Source organism: Macrobrachium nipponense, chromosome 21 (assembly GCF_015104395.2).
Source record: "Macrobrachium nipponense isolate FS-2020 chromosome 21, ASM1510439v2, whole genome shotgun sequence".
Lineage (NCBI taxonomy): Eukaryota > Metazoa > Arthropoda > Malacostraca > Decapoda > Palaemonidae > Macrobrachium > Macrobrachium nipponense.
Genome location: NC_087212.1, coordinates 75,243,821 through 75,253,820, shown reverse-complemented (window position 1 = coordinate 75,253,820; position 10,000 = coordinate 75,243,821). Strand labels below are relative to the sequence as shown.

The window sequence follows — 10,000 nt, the reverse complement described above, 5'->3', positions numbered from 1 at the left end:
TTTAATATTTTCCACTAGTTAATAGCCACATAGAGTAAATGATAATCTAAAACTGAACTACCACAGCAATCGAGTGCTTTAGTGAAATGATGTCAATTCCAAGCAAAACTGATCAGTCACAAAGAAAGCAAAAGAACTGAACCGGTGACGTTAAAAACAATTCATCATCGAACAGAATTAATGCCAGACCGTAACAGGAGAAAAACGAATTTAGCGTGATATATTTCAGTATCTATTAAAGCCTATAAGTTTATCTTCTTTGTGAAATACTCATTCAGATAAAGAACTGCGTGGACGTAGGGAGTACCTCATGCACACACACACACACACACACCAGAGTGCTTATGGGTGGCACAAAATCCTCGAGAAGAAAAAGGAGTCATCATTAGTAGTCGGCCTCCTGCCGCTACCACCCAGTGTCTGCTCTCGCGATGTGTGTCAAACCCCGGCCATAACCTCTCGTTATCTGTCCTCTCATCTTCAGTCTTCTTTGCTCCTTTCATGGAGGTGAAAGAACCACCGAGAACTCATTGGCATCTTCAATTTTATGATGAACGAAAGTAGAAAGTAAACAACAGTTCAGATCCGGCGTTATGATAATGATCTTGCTAATGGCGATGTGTTTGCATAAAGAAGGGGGTTCTAAAAGTACTCCTTAAGTGAACGCTGCTTTCTTGGAATGAAAATAACCACATTAGCAAGATCATCTGGAGCTATCTCATAAACATATGATCACAGCATTTGACAAAGTTGAGGAAGCAGAGTTGTATCAAAGTGTCCACCGTTATTTTTCACTTAACATTTCTCAATCCACTCACTGTCATTTCCACTTTATGATGATTCAGTTAAAAGGGAGACAACTGTGATGACTCGGCCCATCTTCCAGTTGCCCATCAAGAATGAAAGTTCTGAGAATCATTCCTACAATTGACAAGAGCCCCCTTTCATTCTAGGCAGTTATTTCAACGAATTCCTTCGCTGTCAAACCCTTTTTTAAGTCCCGCTATCAACGATCAGAAAACCTTCAAAATACTCAGTCATTAGGAGCATTTCCATCAGCATCTTATCTTGAGACCTCTTCGTCTCTTAACCCACTTTCCACCTTCACCTCGAATAGATGCATTTTGTGAACTAACTCCTACTCTACCTACCATATTTACTTTTTGTGTTGTAAAGCCCTAAATTTGGTCATTAAAATACAGCTCGTCATCTTCGTAGGAGAGGAACAACACAACGGAATCAGCACAGTATTCCATCTACTTTATACATAATGTGTCATTATAAAAGTATTTCATACATCATCACTTAAAAACTTAAAACTGCTTTTACACTAAAATAAATATTAACCACTAAGTAGCACTTGATATCAATTCGCTATGCCCTGGGAATACTTTACAACCAAAGGGTTAAGTCAGTCGTTTATCACTGTTCATAAAACCAAGAGCGCAGGTTCGAATCCTGGCCGGGCATCCGCACGTATAATTATAATTCCAGTTGGAGTAAATTATTACAAGGTAATGCGAATTCGATATTCACTACATTTCTCGTTAGACGAGTAGGTTGCGTGCTCGCCTGCCGATTCGGTAGTCGTGACTTCGATTCCCCGCTCTGCCAACGCGGAATCAGAGGAATTTATTTCTGGTGATTAGAAATTCATTAATCGATATAATGCGGTTCGGATCCTACAATACGCTGCAGATCCCGTTGCTAGGTGACCAATTGGTTCTTAGCCACGTAAAAAATCTAATCCTTCGGGCCAGCCCTAGAAGAGCGGTTAATCAGCTCAGGGGTCAGGTTAAACTAAGATATACTTAATTTTTTAGATATACAGTTAATTTTTATAAGTATATATGTATATTCGTATATGTATATATTATATACGTACTTTAGCGATTGATCGTCAATACATACATACATACATATATATATATATATATATATATATACATATATATATTTATACACATATATGTATATATACATACATACATATATATATATATATATATATATATATATATATATATATGTGTGTGTGTGTGTGTGTGTGTGTGTGTGTAAATAAAATAATAATTTTTAAAAATATACTACATTTATACCATATGTTAAATCATCTTCAAGCTGAGGTACGAATCTCGCCCACTCCCAACCCCCACCCCCACAACAACAAAATAATAATAATAATAATCTAATAATAATAATAATAATAATAATAATAATAATAATAATAATAATAACAGCTTTGCAATGTTCGCTGAAGGTAAATAAGTCGTCTTAATTTTAGTTCGCTGAAGGTAAATAAGTCGTCTTAATTTTAGTAAGAATGATAAGAATATTCAGTACGCTCAACAGTTCCTGTTAGGGTACCCGCTTATAAACCCCTCTCCGAGAACTCCACTTGCGATTGATATCCATAGACTGTGGAGTAAGAGCAATCGCAAATGACACTGTGCTCCCACGAATGACTTCCTCGTCTACGTTCTCTTCGTTACCCCCCTAAGCCAGCCACCATCACTAATATTACCTTCTGCGTACTCTACTCGAGTGTGGAGCAGAGCTTTGCTCCCTTGCTTTTTGCAGATATAATCGTCTCTAGTTTTATTTTATTTTATAGTACTTAAAAATGTTTATTCTAATATTTGTCCATTACCATTTTCTACAATAATAACCCCGAAAAATTAGAGATATTTCTAAAGTACATATTACAAAATAGTCAATGAAGTTCCACTTCACGTTTAACACTCCCCTTTTCATTTCTTTATATTTGCTTTCCCTCTTGTTTCATCCTCTTCGTCCTGAGGGCACGTGATGACCTAACCTGCGATGGACTTGCGAGAAGCGAAGCATCGAAGCGGATAAGAGAAAGAGAGGGAGGGAGAGAGGTCATTAATCTTCCCATAAATCACGTCTTTATGGATTACTTTTACTTTCCCAACACGATAAGAACCTGCGGTAATTCAAAGCGATAAAGCAAGAGAAGAATGGACAGGTTCCAATGAGTCAAAGTCTGGAGTTATCAAGTAACGAAATATGGTTTTGTGTGTGTGGCTATTTAACTAGATTTGTTTTGTGTGCTGAAAAATCGAATTTGTCCTTCTATCCTTCCAGGCAAAAACCTACGATTAAAGAAGCAATAGCAACAATAACAACAATAATCGAAGTAAATCCATGAAATATATCAAGAGAAACCAACTTCTTATCAATGGTCTGCGTGTAAATTATATGCTCAAAATCTGTGGGGTCAGATTATAAATTTTCTTCTGTAACCATATATACATCACATCCAGTGTAACTTGCCATTATTAGAAATCTCTTACAGATATACACAATTCACAACACTGAGTAATTCTATATACAGTTCTCATTTATCAATCTCACGAAGTGTGGATTTCCCATGGAGAAAGTAAAATCACCGTTGAAGAAATGATTTCAATAGAGAAAATTCCTCCCCCAATTTATCATCACCACCATGTAGTAGTTATCGTCAAATTATGCTCCGTGAAATAACAGTAGCTGTCAATTTCAAGTGGGTAATGAGAGGTTTAATAGTTCATAACATATCGACAATGTTACCACCTTTCTCTCATCCATTTTGCTTTGATGGCCATTCATTTTTGTAAGAAACAGTGCTCAAAAGTAAAATCCTGAAAGTCACATTTCCAGACAAGACTGTCGCCTGAAGTACCAGAAATACCTGCACTTTCAGCCTCTTGAAAATCCATCCTGTGAAATCACAAGTCAGCCAGTTGGAATCGCTAAGAAGATAGAAACAAAAGTGCAATTTATTTTGATGGAAAAACGTGGATAAAAAACGAATCCTTTATTGCAACAAGGTAAACCAAACTTTCGTACTAAACAACAATGAAAGCATAGAAAACGGAAGCAATGAACTAAGAAAACGAGAGCTAAACCAACCAACTACACTTTCTCTCTCTCTCTCTCTCTCTCTCTCTCTCTCTCTCTCTCTCTCTCTCATCTTTTATATGTTATGCAAATTAAATATTGTTAAAAGGTTATTGAAGTATTGGTGAAGAATACCAGATAAAATGCTCTCAAGAAACGAAAGAATGGATAAGGGATTCCGAGTTACGAGACTCGGCAAGACTGGTAACCAGAGGAAAAACTTCACCAGATGTTCTACTTAATGTACCGTCTCATGATAATATTACTATACGGTAATAGTAATACACTCAGCTTAACCACAATTGTCTGATGTGCCAAAATTGCGGATTCTTAATCACAGATTTATTTACGACCAATAACATCGAAATAAATTGACTTTAGAACAATATCCGGGTGAAATCAGCCTGGACGCAGCTGAAAATTGGAAGTATTGGCCGTCAAATAATAATGACGTGAAAGATGGAACTTCTACATTTCTGGCCAGGAATTAACCATTGAACAGCACCAGTTTTCACGGACTTTTTTTTTTTTTTTTACAATATCTTTGGAAAAGGATCAACTCTTACTGGCAGGCACGTGGTCGCAAGATACAAAACTTGAGAATATTATTTACACAACAACGTATACTCTCTCGATAAAAGATGCATCTAAAAGTGAATACTGACAGAGTGAAAAGGACAGAACAAAATTGTACTCCAAACGAAACATTCTGGAAACCGTCCTTTTCTGGTGCGACTTTGGCCTTCAAATTAATATGGGCGCTGAGTTAAAAAGAAGAGAAACCACAATTACTCTTATTTTTTTTTTTTATTTAACAATAGGAAATAAAATGAAGGCCTTAATTTATCGGAGCAATCAACTCACACTATGTTTGTTCTTAAATGGCCAGATTTTGCAGATATGAAGCCGAAATTCCATCATATACTGCAAAGTCAGCAATATATTACTTTTAACTTAGACTTGAATAAACACTGAATGCAGTTAAACATAAAAGATGTAAATGAAACAGCAGATCCTGACAAAACTGGTCTAAATAAAAAAAAAAAAAAGATCCTGACAGAGCTCATAGTTAAACATAAAAATTCTAAATGAAAGAATAAATCCAAATAAAATCAAAGTTGAAGGGCGAAGGGGAGCGCGTAAAATATACTTGACATTACACAAGGAACAATTCAGTCACAGAGTCCCATAACCACAAGAATAGAAAAAAGTTCTTTAAGAGACGCTCGATAGCTTATGTGGTACCTTTAATACAATTAAGGTGCAAGATCAAAAATGCCATGAAAAAAAGGAAAATAAATATAATTATTCGGAAGTTGTATGAGAAAAAAATGCAAATATAATCCAGTTATGTTATTTCATTCAGCTCAAAATGCCTAACACAGGAGAGTACAAATGGTCAGGGAACCTAAGAAACTAAAAATAATAAAGAAAGGAGTACTTTGAGTGAAAAAAATCCCACTTTTTTTTTATTCAGTTAGTTTTAGATATTTCAAAACAACTCATAAACAAACGGGAAACACCCACACGCACTTACAACACCACAACAAAAACCGAAGAACCACAGAAATAAAATAAAAATCCAAACAAATGGAGATAATTAACATAACACCTCAGAGGAACATCAGTGACCAAGTCCCAACCAGATAACTTTCCCTCTTAATACAAAACTATAATATCGGAGTGAAATCTCGGCTAGCAGATTTTTCCGAATGAAGATTTCACTAAGCATGAGTGTTAGTATGACTTGCAAGATGGCGATAGTCGTGTGGTACCAAGAGACTCAACAATATAAGCCGAAAGTGAATGTCATTTAAACCAAAGGTAGAGTCGCGTATTTCTTCCTCAACCCGGGAAAGGGTGTCAAATGACACTCTTTATGCAATTGGAATGCTATAGTGACAGTGCAAATTCCCGTGCGTGTGTATCAGGCACCCTTCAAGAACTTTCTTTTTCATAGAAGTATTCATATCTGAAGTACGAGCTCGTTCGTACATGATTGAGAGACTCATACTTCTAAAACCATGCACTTAAGCCAAAGATGTTCAGTAATTATATAATTCGCCAGACCTAATCACCTTTAGAGGGTACAATACAGTCATAACGATATGTAAGAGCAACGCAAATACAATCCACGAAAATTAATATCTATACATGGTAACTAAACAATTTACGCATCTGCCCCTCCCCCCACCTCTCTCTCTCTCTCTCTCGCCGCCTCTCTCTCTCTTCCTCTCTCTCTCTCTCCTCTTCTCTCTCTCTTAGGATGAATTTATTTAGAAATTTAATACGTCACCTCATCTCGACGACAGGTATTACTATATTTACAAGCCGAAAAATCACGTACCCTTCCAGATACTTGAGTGATACACGATCGTAATTCGATTCTCGCGGATGCAGGATCCAGAATTCACACTTCAAAAGAACATTTACTCCATATAATTCACTTTATGGCAATAGTTTCTCTTGCAGTAAACGTTTCCAAACAGACAAGGAATGCTGGAAGTTTCGAATTCCATGCGGTAAATTATTAAATATATATATTATATATATATATATATATATATGTCATTATATATATATAAATATATATATATAGGCTATATGTATGTATATAAGCACGCACGGTAGAGCTGAAGCTTTATAACGGGTTTTGTGAAAATATACATAAGGGATACTTCGCGTTTAGCGGGTTCCGGTGTCCTGTATACTAGTAACAACAACAAAACAAGACAATACATAAACAACTTAATGACTTGACCACCGCATCATGGTTCACGGACCGAGGAGGTTGTCCCTTGGTTCCGTAAATCATAAAAAATGAATGCTACCTCCACAGCAGGCTAAGGAGAAGGAACCATTCCCACCCATATATCAACAGACCTTCCCGTAAGTAATGAGTATTATTATTTTTATTATCATTATTATTATTCAGAAGATGAAACCTATTCATATGGAACAAGCTACTGGGGCCACTGACTTGAAATTCAAGCTTCTAAATAGTATGGTGTTCATTAGGATGAAGTACGAGGAAGTAAAGGTAAATACATAAAGAAGAGGTTCCACTTATTGAAAAAGATAAATAAATTGATAAATAAAGAGAAAAAGGAGTTAAAATAGTATTTGGAATTATGACGATGGTAACATGCCGCATTCCCTGATGAGCAACACTAACAGGAGCGCGTGCAATAACATACTTCAAATTTATTATTATTATTATTATTATTATTATTATTATTATTATTATTATTATTATTATTATTATTATTATTATGCTGAAACCAGCAGCAGAAAATATTTTTGAAATCAATTAAATCAAAACTGTCATTTACATACTTTTCAGTTAATGGTCAATTTAATGAAATAAAAAAAAACGATAATCGTCAAACCCACTACTACGACACGAATGAGCTATCCCCGAATAAAAAGATACGAGAGAGAGAGAGAATGAGATAGAGAGATGATATCGAGAGGAGAGAGAGATAGAGAGGAGAGAGAGGAGAGAGAGAGAGAGAGAGAGAGAGAGAGATATGTGTAGGCAATAAAGCTACTAGTAGGCCGGAAGGAAAGCTTTAGCTAGGAGCCAAAGGCCAACAACAGAGGCAGGGCTCAAAACCATCTTTCATTTTCAGAGCACTCAGGGTGTTTTTTTCCACGTTCACGAAATCCTTTGCGGTTCGGTAACAAATGTGATGCTTGTCGGGCTTGGAAAGCAACTGCGAAAACAGGCACTCCTCCTCCTCCTCCTCCAAAATGACGCTGAAAGCCTTTTGTCGTACTTCAGTTGGAGTAATGACGCCCCGTTTATCAAAATGAGCATGGTGGCTATGTCATAGAAATCTCTTGCTTTTAGTTTTCTGTGAAAGAAAAAAAAAGTTGGGACAGGATGACTATTTGTCTACCTGTCCCCACTTTTCCTGTCCGCCCTCAGATCTTAAAATCTACTGAGACTAAAGGGCTGCAAATTGGTATGTTGATCATCCACCCTCCAATCGACAAACGTATAAAATTGTCGCCCTCTAGCCTCAGTAGTTTTTATTTGATTCAAGGTTGAATTAGCCATGATCGCACGTCTGGTACCGCTATGGATGCCATATATACACAGGCCACAACCTGGCCGTGGCTAAGAGTTTCATTATACGCTGTACAGAAACCTCGATTTCGCAGAAGAAACTTCTGTGCATTTCTTTACTTGTTTACTTCAAATGACAATTTGACACGTTCTCTCTTACAGAAGGAGTGGAAAAATAGTCTACCATCAATGAGTAAAATAAACGACAACATACAGTAACCACTCCCTAACACCACTCCACCACAACAGTTTTGTACCAAATTTGGGGAGAGTGGAGCATTTAATTGCCAGCGATCGAGTGCTGAGGAACTTCCTGTGTTTCCCCATAATTCTTCGATCTAAACTCTCTATATCGGAAAGCATGGAATAGCAGAAGGAAAGGCAACAAAGAGCTTTTATGGTGTCACCTGCAGCCACAAGCTAACCAAGAGTTCATTGAACTAAGCCACCGCTAGCATGAAACAAGCCGAAGTTCACTAACCTCGGTTTCCGAATACCTGCCAGGCCAACCCAGTGACACCCGTTCTGGAGTTTCTGTTTTCTGTAAAACAAACTGTTGTGCCGGCTTTGTTTGTCTCTCCGCACTTTTTCTGTCCGTCCTCAGATCTTAAAAACTATTGAGGCTAGAGGGCTGCAACTTTTTGTGTTGATCATCCACCCTCCAATCATCTGACACAACAAATTACCGCCGTCTAGCATCAGTAGTTTTTATTTAATATGCAGTTAAACTTAGTCATAATCGTGCTTCTGGCAACGATATAGGGCAGGCCACCACCGGGACCTGGTTAAATTTTCATGGGCAGCCGGTTATACAAGGACCTCCTTGGGATTATACAGCATAATACCGAAACCACCGAAAAATAGGTATATTTTCGTTGGCCTTGATTATACGCTGCAGCGGCTGTCCAGAAAACTAGATTGCGCCGAAGGCACTGGGCAATGCTCAAGTATCTATGGCGTTCATATATCCAAGTAGGACAAAGGCCACAAGATCTTGAAAGCACAGCTTGACAAAAAGAAAAAAAAAATAAACATTCGTGCAGCTTCTAACGGCAAGGGGAATTCTTCTAAGGAGAGCAGTTCGCACGAAGAAAGCTAAGGGAAGATCGGGAAGTACCAGAAGGTCAGATAGATAGCAACTGCCATCAGGCGATAATGACCCTGGCCGGAACGCACCCGACAAATGCTTTTATGGCTTACATTCCTAAAGCCGGCTTCCGCGCTGATTGACGTCAAAGACTCTTGGAGTCTTCACAGGAAAACGGGCCGTGGGTATACCTGGGCACACATGATATGACAATGCGACCTACCTGCCTTCTCCTTTTCCTCCTCCTCCTCCTGGGGAACAAAAAAAGAATTGTGAAGAGCCCTGGAACAAAACCTTAAAAATGTATATAACATGAAATTATGTAAAAAAAAAAAAAATAAATAAATAAATAAAACGAATTTTGAAACATGCACAACGTGTACATATCTGCACCATAGTTTTCTCATCTTTACCCGATTTAACTCTCTCTCTCTCTCTCTCTCTCTCTCTCTCTTCAGACACACCAACCTCTTTTAAAACATACATCGTGTATGTGATGAACCTACATATGAAAATTAAATACAACAATAACGTATGACACTGGATATTTTAATGTGTAAACAGAAATGACAAAACTTGTAAATAGGGTTAATAATTCCACAGGAGTTATGAAGAGATACAAAACCCTTTTTCAGCCAGGGGAACAAGCTGTGCATACAGGTGAACAAGGTAAATGGTTGGTCAATCGACAAAGAACAACACATAAGGTGTCACGTATGTTGCCGCGATCCTACAGCTGCTCCGTGACACTTTTTTGTGTGTGTGTGTGTGTGTTTAGAAGAATTCCAACATGCCAATTGAAACCGAGGCGGAACATGAACCGAGACTTTTGTGAGAAGCCTGTAGTTATTTGTATTTCAGTGTGAGTAACTATTATGGTATAGCCTTCATAATTCAGTCAATTCAGGTCCAAATACCACCGATTAGTGTTGGGGACA

The 10,000-nt window shown here is 37.5% G+C and overlaps 1 protein-coding gene across 5 annotated transcripts in view; it reads right to left on the bottom strand.

The window, feature by feature from the left end:
• LOC135198182 (uncharacterized) overlaps positions 1 to 10,000 on the bottom strand; it is a 375,078-nt gene that overhangs the window by 239,998 nt on the left and 125,080 nt on the right. The window contains exon 2 of one of the 5 annotated variants that reach the window (XM_064225720.1): positions 9,286 to 9,313. The exons of the other annotated variants lie outside the window; for them this stretch is intronic. The gene's annotated coding sequence lies outside the window, so the exon portion shown is untranslated. The remainder of the gene's footprint in view (positions 1 to 9,285; positions 9,314 to 10,000) is intronic. 5 annotated transcript variants of the gene reach the window in all.